The sequence below is a fragment of the Dasypus novemcinctus genome, chromosome 7, assembly GCF_030445035.2.
Source record: "Dasypus novemcinctus isolate mDasNov1 chromosome 7, mDasNov1.1.hap2, whole genome shotgun sequence".
Classification (NCBI taxonomy): domain Eukaryota; kingdom Metazoa; phylum Chordata; class Mammalia; order Cingulata; family Dasypodidae; genus Dasypus; species Dasypus novemcinctus.
In genome coordinates, this window is record NC_080679.1 from 45785718 (window position 1) to 45796193 (window position 10476).

Here is a 10476-nt window from a genome sequence, read left to right on the forward strand (position 1 = left end):
AAGGCTATATTAACTTTCTCACCCTCTGCCAGCCTATAGATTGAAGAGATCTGAACTGCCTGGGCCTTCTCTAGAATGGCACATTGGCCCATCATATCAATATATTGTGACATCATGGTAATGGGACTGCATGAAATGGAAGTATTAAGTATGCTGGAGGCCTTGGTATAGGGGATAGGAAATAATGTCTATTCAGGGTCCCACCACATCAGTAATGGATTTAGGGCTGAGTGGTATGGCAAATGTCATCCAAAGTAAAGAAAACATTATTACATCATGTTCCTCTCATCACTAAGAAAGAAGTGTGGTGCTGAGAGGCCTCAAGTACTGGTGGCAGTATATTCCACACTGGAGCATATAGTTCTTAGGTAAGCATAAATAAGGACATAAATTCATGATGAATAGCTTGGCTGGTTGGTCAGGAGCATGAAAGAGTCAAGTGATGGACCCATGGGAGGGAACATGAAGTGAGAAGATCCTTGAAATGCACGTTAACATCTACATGGAAGGGGTTAATGAAATAGCCAAGTAGACAGAAAGACACAGCTGATTGCCATCAGCCTGCCTCTGACATCAGTCACTCCTCAAGGCTGATCTAGCTCCTGGTGATGCTGCAAGTCCAACCTGCCATCAACAGAGAACAATGCCAAGCCCCCAATATGGTATCACCCCACAAAGAGACCAATGGGCCACTTGATGGCAAGGTGAGTTTATGGACCCCTTCTGTCTTGGAAGGATCAGTTATTCACCTTGACAAGTTTTGAAACACATTCTGGGAATGGTTTGCCTTTACTGCCCCAAGAGGCCCAGCCAGAACTGTTATCCATGGGCTTACAGAGCGTTTGATCCCTGACATGGGATCCTGCATATCAATATGTTAGAGTGAAGAAGGATCAGCAGTGGTCCTATCCCATACAGTCCCACTCAGAAGTTGCTGGTGAGATAGAGTGTTGGAATGGCCTTTTGAAGGCAGAGTTGAAGTGCCAGTTTGGAGATGATATCCTGATGGAATGAGGTACCCTCTCTCAGGATGCAGTGTACACCTTAAACCAACATCCATTATTTGCTGCTGTGTCCCCAGTAGGTTGGATATATGGGTCCAGGAAGCAAAGGGTGGAAAAAAAAGTGGCTCCATTGGCTATCACATCTCTTGAGGAGACTGTGCTTACTCCTCTACCTCTTTGGGCTACAAGTCTTGGTTCCCAAGAGGGAGAGTATATCCATTTGGGGATATAGAGAGAGTCCCATTAAACTCATGCCAAGGGACCAGCAGACAAGGAAAGAAGCCACTTTCCTGGCAAGGGCAATAGACCATGATCATCAGGAGAAGGTGGGGTGCTGTTACTTAATTGTGGCAGGGATTATGTTTGACACCTAGGTAATCTACTGTGTATCTCTTGGTATTGCCCTGCCCAGCGTGATAGCAAGTAGACAAGAACAGTGGCCACGGCCTGACCGAGGACTCAGACCCATTATGGATGAGGGTTTGGACCACCCCACCAAGCCACCTAGATCCCAAGAGGTGCTGTCTAAGGATAAGGGGGAATCTAGAAGGGGTCGCAGAGGAGGGAGACCAGTTGACCTTGAGACCTGCTGCAGCAGTGGGAGTCGGGGTGAGGGATATTGCAATTTATCTTCCTAACTTTCATCTTGTAATTTTTCCCAGGAAGAGAGATCAACCAGAATCTTGAAGAAATTGATCCCAGATCTTGTTACGTGAAGCAATTGAATCTGAGCAGCATAGGGTGGACTGGAGTGGTTGCTGGGATGCTTTTCTGGATTTCCCCATCTGGATTGAGAAGCACGGGCTCCAAGCTGCCAGGAATGTGGCAGAGAACAGAGTCATTCTATGCCTAAATTTCTTCCTGGAGGTAGCTGCCATCTAATGGTGGATGGAAAATAGGGTACAAAATTCCAGCTACTTTGCTCCATCCCAGCAAGGTGGACCATCCTAGCTCCAGAGCTCCCTGCAGGATTGGTTGAGGCCTTTGTTGCAACTGCATAATAGTTCAACTTCTCTGTCTAGTTCTGCTTCCCTCACCCCACAGGTGTACCTGGGAGCATGCTGCCATAAATCTCCGGCACACCCTTCTCAGTCTCAGAGTCTGCTTGCCAGGGAACTAGAGCTGAAAGATGGATTGCTGTTTTTCTTTTTCTTTTTTTTTAAGATTTATTTATTTATTTCTCTCCCCTTCCCCCCTCTCCCAGTTGTCTGTTCTCTGTGTCTATTTGCTGTGTCTTCTTTGTCCGCTTCTGTCATCAGCATGGGAATCTGTTTCTTTTTGTTGCATCATCTTGTTGTGTCAGCTCTCCATGAGTGCAGTGCCATTCTGGTCAGGCTGCACTTTCTTTCGCGCTGGACGGCTCACCTTATGGGGCGCACTCCTTGCGCTTGGGGCTCCCCTATGCAGGGGACACCCCTGCGTGGCAGGGCACTCCTTGCGCGCATCAGCACTGCGCATGGGCCAGCTCCACACGGGTCAAGGAAGCCCGGGGTTTGAACAGCGGACCTCCCATGTGGTACATGGTTGCCCTAACCACTGGGCCAAGTCCACTTCCCTGCTGTTTTTCTTATTTGGCTTTTTATTGCACTCAGGTCTGGTTGTTGGTGCTTTCTAAGTGTGATAACCCTGCTGGTAGTGAGAACCAAGCAGTCTCCACCCTTTTGGTCTGGTGGTGCAGTGTAGGTAGACTGCTGACCTCTGGAGGTAGCTTCCCAGTTGTCAGGCCTCTTTGTTCTTTCAGGAGTAGGGAGAATGCGGTCAGGCTGTTCGGCCCTCACTGGGGCCAGAAAAATCCCCAAAATTTAGGACTGGTGTCAGATGGCTCTTCCAGAGCCACAGAGCCAGCACATTACTTGAGGCTGCTGTCGCTCTTCCCACCACAGTACCCTAGTGTATGCAAATCACATTGGGTTGAGATTTTCCAGCATCTATTGCCTGTGTGTCCTTGTTCTAGAACCCTCTGACATCTTTCCAGTTAGACCTTGGAGGAAGAATACTTTGAGGTGCTTCTCTCCCCTAGGGGGATAGCAGAGCCAAGGGCTCCTGCTGAGGTTTGGTTCAAGAGAGACAGATTGCGTGGTATTATGAGTGTGTTTTTGGGGATTTGGGGGCAGAGAGCTGTATTCACAGAATCTGTTCCTATGTTACTTTCTTCAAACTTCCATTTTGCTTTTATTTTCTCTAGTTTCCCTAGAGATGGTTTGTTCACACTAGTTTTCTGAACAAACTTACATAGGAGATGATTAGGGCAGGCCAGTATAATTGAAGAACTCTGATGTAATTGTCCAATGAATTTGGAATATTTAGATTCCTTGACACTATTCTAGAATATGTTTCACTTCAGCTTTATCATTCTAGTCTGAAAACTTAACTTGAGCAAACATTCATAAAGTCTTTTGCCCAGCAGATTTAGCTAGTTACCGAAAATATTCATTCTTTGTGTAACTATGATTTTAATAAAGAGTAAATATTTCCACTGGCTTTCTCTTTACTTAATAAGGAAAAGGGTACTGTGTTGAGTCTTTGTTTTACTGTCAATCTTTGCACTTATGAACTTGGGGTTGTATCTTTTAAGATGGAGCAAAAGTTTCAGTTATGATTTGATGGGAAAGTGTTTGACCAAGTGCTCCTCTTAGAAAATGTCCCCATGATGATGATTGGTCCTCATGTCCACTGATAGAGACTACCTTGAACTATTAAAAAAGCACTTTATAGATCATTGCAGTCAGTAAAAATCATTGTGTCTGTCACAAGAATTCACAATTACACTAGAATGTCATCATTTCAGGAAACTATAAAGCAATGAATATGTTTATTTTCAGCCACAAAGGAAAAAAATATCCTGAGAACCAGATTTTCTTGGCAGTTTGAGGCATTTATTAGAAAATCTGCAATTTCTTTTTGTAATCCCACACTCAGTGGGCATCCCCTTTAATGGAGGTATGTGAAGCCTGGAGAATTATATGGTACATTCTGAACTTGCTTTGCTGGGAAAATAGAACTCATGACAATTTATAAGCATGTTGAGTTCACCACCCTCTGGCTCTCTGGAAGCAGGAATTAAACTCTCATAATGGCTTAAAGGGGCCTAATGTGCTCTCAGATGCCCTTAGGCACTTGGAATGGAGGATACTGAATTTTGGCATTTGTATTTTACCTTACATCATGTGTAAGACAAAAAAGTTCTCTAATTGGAGACTACTTATTTGTGGAGTCTTTCTGGGAATTCTACTGAGTAGAGATTGTCTCTGCTTTTCTGTTTCCTCTTTGGCCCCAGTTTTTTATTCCTTACCACCTAGAAATTGACTAACTTTAGTTGTTTGTTCCATTCAGATGTGCTCTCAAGGAGAGAAAAAGAATCATCAACAGGTATGTTTGTTTCCTGGGACTGCCACAACAAACTACCACAGACTGGCAGGCTGGATGGTTTAAAACAATAGAAATGTATTCTCTCACTATCCTGGAGGCTACAAATGTGAAACCAAGGTATTGGTAGGGCTACTCTCCCTCTGAAGGCTACAGGGATGAATTTTTTTTTATTTTTATTTTTTGTAGGTATACTGGGGGGTTGGGGATTGGACCTGGGACCTCGTTTGTGGGAAGCCAGCACTCAATCACTGAGCCACATTGGCTCCCCTGAGTTGGTTTTTTCATTTGTTTGCTTGCTGTTTGTTTTTGTTTTTAGGAGGCACTGGGAACCGAACCCAGGACCTCCCATGTGGGAAACAGGTGTTCAGCCACTTGAGCCATATCCACTCCCAAGGGATGAATTCTTTGTTGCCTCATCTTAGCTGCTGGTGCCTCCCGGCTTGTAGCCGCATCACTCCAGTTTCTGCTTCTGACTTCACGTGGCCATCTTCCCTCTGGTGTGTCTGTGTCTCCAACACTCCCCCTCCTTACAAGGACATTGCCATTGGATTTAGGGCCCACGTTAATCCTATATGACCTCCTTGTAATTTGATTACATCTGCAAAGACCCAATTTCCAAATCAGGTTACATTCACAGGTTCTAGGTGGACATGAATTTTTGGGAGAACTCTTCAACCAGGCACAAGGGGTGAGGGAGATAAAGCCCAGGTCTTCTTTCAGCTTAGAAATGCACCAGCTGGCCACATTCCACCTGTCGGCTCTGAGTATAGTGGCAGCTTCACCTGGCACCAGGAAGAGGGTTTAGCCTTCATGTTTGGACTGTATCTGCAGTTAAACATGCTTTGGTTAATATTCCTTCCCCTTGGTTCTCTACCTCTTTCATTACATTTTCCTATCCTAAATTGAGTGAAATCTGCATTCCCTGTTGTAACAAAGAGCCTGATTCCACTTTTCGATGTTTGAGGACTGACAGCTTTTAAGACTCATCCCACCCCCACACCTTCCCGTTGTGCTCCACATCTGGGGAAGTGAGAAGAAAGCCCAGGCACTCCTTCCTTTGGTGCTGGTGGGACACTCAAACCATACAAGCCCCTGCTGACATTCCGGGTTTCTCACCCCAGCCCCACGCCCTGCTCACTATAAGAACTCCAAGCCAGTCTCCTTTCCCTGCTCTCTCAAGCCATTTTTGGACCTGCTTCAGACCTCCCCAGAAAGCCTCATTATGTGAGTGAAACCTTTTCCTACCCTCTTGGTGTGTATGTGGTGTCAGTATTCTTGACAACTGACTGAATTTGGGGTAGGGAATCATCCTGTCTCTACAAAGTAGTTACAAGACCTTTAGCCTTGGAATATGTTGCTTTTACTTTCCAACCTCCCCTTGGTGGGATCTTTGCAGTTTAGGTAACATCAAACACAGAAGAGGATCAAGTGGCACGTGTGACTCCACAGTTCAGTACATCCCATACCTGCTTGGGAAACTTTCAGTGCTCAGGAATATGTGTCATTTTATAAGGGAGAGCATCTCTGCCATTTGTCATGGGGCATAGGCCTTTGGGATGGGAGGGCTAGCAATGTGAATGTGGTAGGGTAGTGTGGTTAAAACTGAGATAGGTATGGTGAGATGTTTTTGTGACATAAAAACCTGTAGCCCTGTTCCCATTACATGATAGATCTGACATGAAAATCGAAGGTTCTTTGGGCAAGATCAGTCTCTGGTTTTCTCACGTTTTCTCAGTATTCCAAGGAAATGGCCACTTAGAAAGGGATTTTGCTACTGTAGCAATCTATTCTCCACTTCAGATTCTTTATCTATAAACTGGACACAATCCTTATTTCATTGGGTTATTGTGAGAGGCAAATGGGAAAAATACAAATTGACATTAGTATTGAGCCTGATACGTATTAGGTCCTCAAGATATATTTATTTTATTTGCTTTTCTCTTCTCTCCTGCCCACCTTTCCTTCTTCAGTTCCTTTCTTTTTCTAAACCAGGTTGTGGAAAGAGGGGGAAAAAGTTGAAGATGAGGAGATTTTACTCATGCGCAAATCATCAGCAGCAACCAAAACACTAGCACAAATATCTGGAGCATAAAGGGAAGACGTATGCCACCTCTCACCACCCCTCGCAGTCAGGCACTCTGAGAACCCTCTGGTAAGAATGTGTGCAAAGCTGAAGTTCCCCTGGAATCGGTGGGGGAGCAACCAGAGTGAGACTGTACTGTTTTGAACAGTATATTTCAGTGGAAGGCTATAGAACTTAGACCCATAAACAACTAGAGTCAGATCCCTCTTTTCCAAGGCAAATTAATTTTACTCTTTGTCTTCATTTTCTGATCTGTAAAATGGGGGTGTGTGGTTGTGGTCAGTCACCAAGGTTACACTTTCAGATCCAAACCACTCATTTCAGCAGGTGCTGGGAATACTGGCTTTTGGGAGCTCACAGCTGAGTCCTACCCGGGATCCTGGTCTTAATGGAGCTGCCTCATCCAGGTTCACTTCCCTTCCCAGGGCAATGACTGGCCAATGCAAGGAAACCAAGGCTAGCCTCAGTTTGGGCCAATACTGAAGGGCCAATCAAACATAAGAACTCCCTTGGGGGTTAGCTGAGCGTTTTGTTAAAATTACATTGCATTCAACTTTTCCTTCTGCCTAATTTGATTTTTTCACTCCCTCATAGTGTCATTTCTGAGAGCATTCTCCAGTAAACTTTCAGCACAACAGGTATCTCAATCTCAGAATCTATTTCTTGGGGAACTGGACCTAAGACAATTGAAGCCAGGAGTGGTTCAAGAAAGCAGAGAAGGAAATGTGTCTTTGGAGCTGGATCACTTGCCGGGCAGCTGGCAATGAGGAAACCATTGTGGGTGGTAGATGGAGTATTGAAAATCTCTGACATTCTGTAGCAATGGAATTGTTCAAGCAGTTAACTGGGATGATATAATGGTGGATGGGAATGTAATATTAAATACCTTCGGGTCTGAGAGATTCCGAAAGAAGTAGTAATGATAAGGATGAGGGAATTGGATGACTCTTGTTGAGTGCAATCATATGCACTGGAGAAAGAGAATGAAAGACTGAGAGTGATTAATCATCAATTTAACAGATAGTGTGAATGTTGGAGGGACTCTTTGGGAACATGTAAAGAGACTCTTATCTCCTATGGCCAAGGACAGAAAAACCTGTGGGTCTGTCCCAGTACATAATTCTAAGGATAGCAGAGCTCTGGAGAAGGTTGAATTCCCACAAAGTCTGTTATGCCAAGGTCAGGGCCTGGCTGGAAAGGAATTGGACCCTGAGTTTTGGAAAGGGGATATCTGGGTTGATGTACTAAAAATAATCTTACAACTCCAGTTCCCCTGAATTCTGTGAGCTGGCAGAAGTGGCCCACTCCTGCCTATTAAAGACTAGCACTGCCTATACCCTTGCTTAAAAATAATGCAGAGGACTGTATTTTGCAAAACAACATGTACTTCTTAGGATTTACTCATATCATGCTTCCTGGCCACTAGACCAATAATAGGGTCAAATCCAGTATAACCTGTACAGGGAATTTCTGGGTCTGCTAAGGGAGGAAAGAGACAACACAACAAAAATGATATGAGATCTAGCTATAAGATACTAGAGTCTATGTGAAGGACTAGATCCTAAAGATGCTAGATCTCTAAGGGCAGAACATAAAGTTGGGTAAGAGAATTTCTTGATATTAGAGCATTGTCATTATCAATGGGATTTAATACACTGACATGTATACTGGGAGACAGTGATAACATAATTATCACTGGGATAGTTCCTGAGATAGTTCTTGAGAGACTGGAGTAGGTTATGACTTATAAAGGCCAGAACTGCTGTAGCAGCTGGTGGGGAATGGATCAAAAGGCTCACCATTCAGGGCATGTGAGAATGGATATACTATGTAAGACCAGAAATTCGCCAGCCAACTGTGTTCCAAGGATACCCCAGAGGATATTTCATTTACCAAAGTGGTAAGGAAAGCATAGAACAGTGGGACTAGTATCACTGAGAAGCTCAGAGGGGTACGTCCTTTATAAGCCAGGGGGATGCCATTGGAGAACTGGTTTCCCTCATTGCAACAGGGATGCTGTGATCACAAAATAATACAGGTAGCCTTTAAACATCAGAAGCAAGGTGGGACACAATTATCATAATGAGGATCATGGTCATAAGAGAAGTCAGAGGGATATGACCCATAGAGAGCCATGGAATTGGTTAACGGAACACAGCACGACAGATGAATAGTAAACAAAGAAATTGCTCATTCTATACAATTAAAAGATATCAAGGAGGCACCATGAAGCTGAAGGCAGGCATCCCTCCCATAAGTCACAATCCTTTCCAGTGCCTGGACATTAGCCTGTTCTCAGATGTGGAATCCATTGACTGAAGAAAAGGTTCCCTCAAGGGGAAGGACCTCACAATATCATGGAAAGTATATATGATAATGACTTCCCCAGATTTCCCCCTAAGGGACCTATGGCTGTTAACTCAGGTAAATATACACGGGGGAAAGAGTAATACCCAGATATTGTGAGTATTGCTAGACACTGGGTCCAAAGTGGCATAGATATTTAGAGAGGTAAAGTGTCATCATGGTCCCATTGGAGTGGGTGCATATGTGGGTGTTTCAATTTCCTAAGCTGTTTAAGCAACTACCATGAGTGGGGTTGGCCTAAACAATGGAAAGTTATTAGCTCATGGTTTTGAGGCCAAAAGTCCAAAGCAAGGCATCATCAAGGTCATGCTTTCTCCCCAAAGACTGTAAGTATTCAGGAACTGGCTGCTGGTGATCCTGGGGTCTTAGCTCATCCCATGGCAAGGCGTATGGCGGTATCTTCTGGTCTCTACCTTCTCTTCTGGGTTCCATTTCTTCCCTCCTGTGGCTATCTTTCATTGTCTGAATTTCATTCTCTTTTATAAAGGACCCCAGGATAGGATTAAGACCCATTGTTTTGTTTTCCAAAGGACTGTATGGATGCAAAGTACCAGAAATGTGTTGGCTTTTATAATGGGTATTTTTGGGGGTGAAAACTCAGTTCTAAAGCCATGAAAAGTCCAGCTCAAGGCGTTGTAAGAGATACTTTCTCATCAAAATCAGCTACTGCTGGTCCTGACATGGTTACCATGAGGTGAAGCAAGATGGCCACCAATCTCTTCAAAGGTCTCTACCTTCCCCTCTAGAATCTACTATCTCTTAGAGCTCAGCTGTGAGCAACCAGGCATAGGGCTTGTCTCTTTCTGGGCCTCCTCTATCAGTCTCAGCTGTTCTGCTCTCTTCCCAAGTTCAGCTGTACGCTTACAGGCATATAGCAGGGCTGGTCACCTCTTGAGCTACTCTCTGAGCCTAACCTCTTGGGGGCTTCATGCTTAAGCAATCTTCCCTCACACATTGCAGAAGCAAGTATGCTGGCTCCCTATTTCCTCTGTCCAAGTCTCTGTTTCTCCCTTTATATCAGACCCAGTGAGAGGGCAGAGACTCAACATGAATCACACCTCATTGATGTAATTCAGTTAAATGGGTCACATCCACAGGAATGGATTAGTTAAAAACATGGTATTTCTCTTTTGGAGATTCATAAAACAATTTTAAACTGTCACACCATTCTGATAGGTCTGGGCCATGCCTTCACTGAAGTAACCTCATCAAAATGACCTACTTACAATGGATTCACACCCACAAGAATGGTTTAAGTTTAAGAACATGTTTTTCTGGAGTACATAGAGCTTCAAACCACTATAGTGGGCCAGGTAACAAAATGGAATCCTAGCTTAGGACCAGCTCACAGTGGGTCCACTGGGTCCATGGACCCACAAACTGTGGTCATTTTCCAGTGCTCAAATGTCTAATTGGAATATATATACTTGGTGGTTAGTGAAACCCCTACATTGATCCCCTGGCCTAAGAATTAAAAGCATTCATAGTGGGGAAGTCAAGTGGAAGCATTGGACACAGCCAGCCTCTTTCTCCACAATAATAAACAAAAACAATATTGTATTTACAGGAAATGGCAATTAGTGCCATCTTAATACCTAAGGACTCAAGGGTAGTGATCCCTATCACATCCACATGAAACTAATAAGTTTTTGG

At 44.2% G+C, this 10476-nt stretch overlaps 1 long non-coding RNA gene across 1 annotated transcript; it reads left to right on the forward strand.

Moving 5' to 3' along the window:
* Positions 1-240: 240 nt before the first annotated feature.
* LOC131279291 (uncharacterized) lies at positions 241-2091 on the forward strand. The gene is made up of 2 exons (XR_009186673.1): positions 241-704; positions 1667-2091. It is a non-coding gene; the product is annotated as an uncharacterized lncRNA (long non-coding RNA).
* Positions 2092-10476: the final 8385 nt, after the last annotated feature.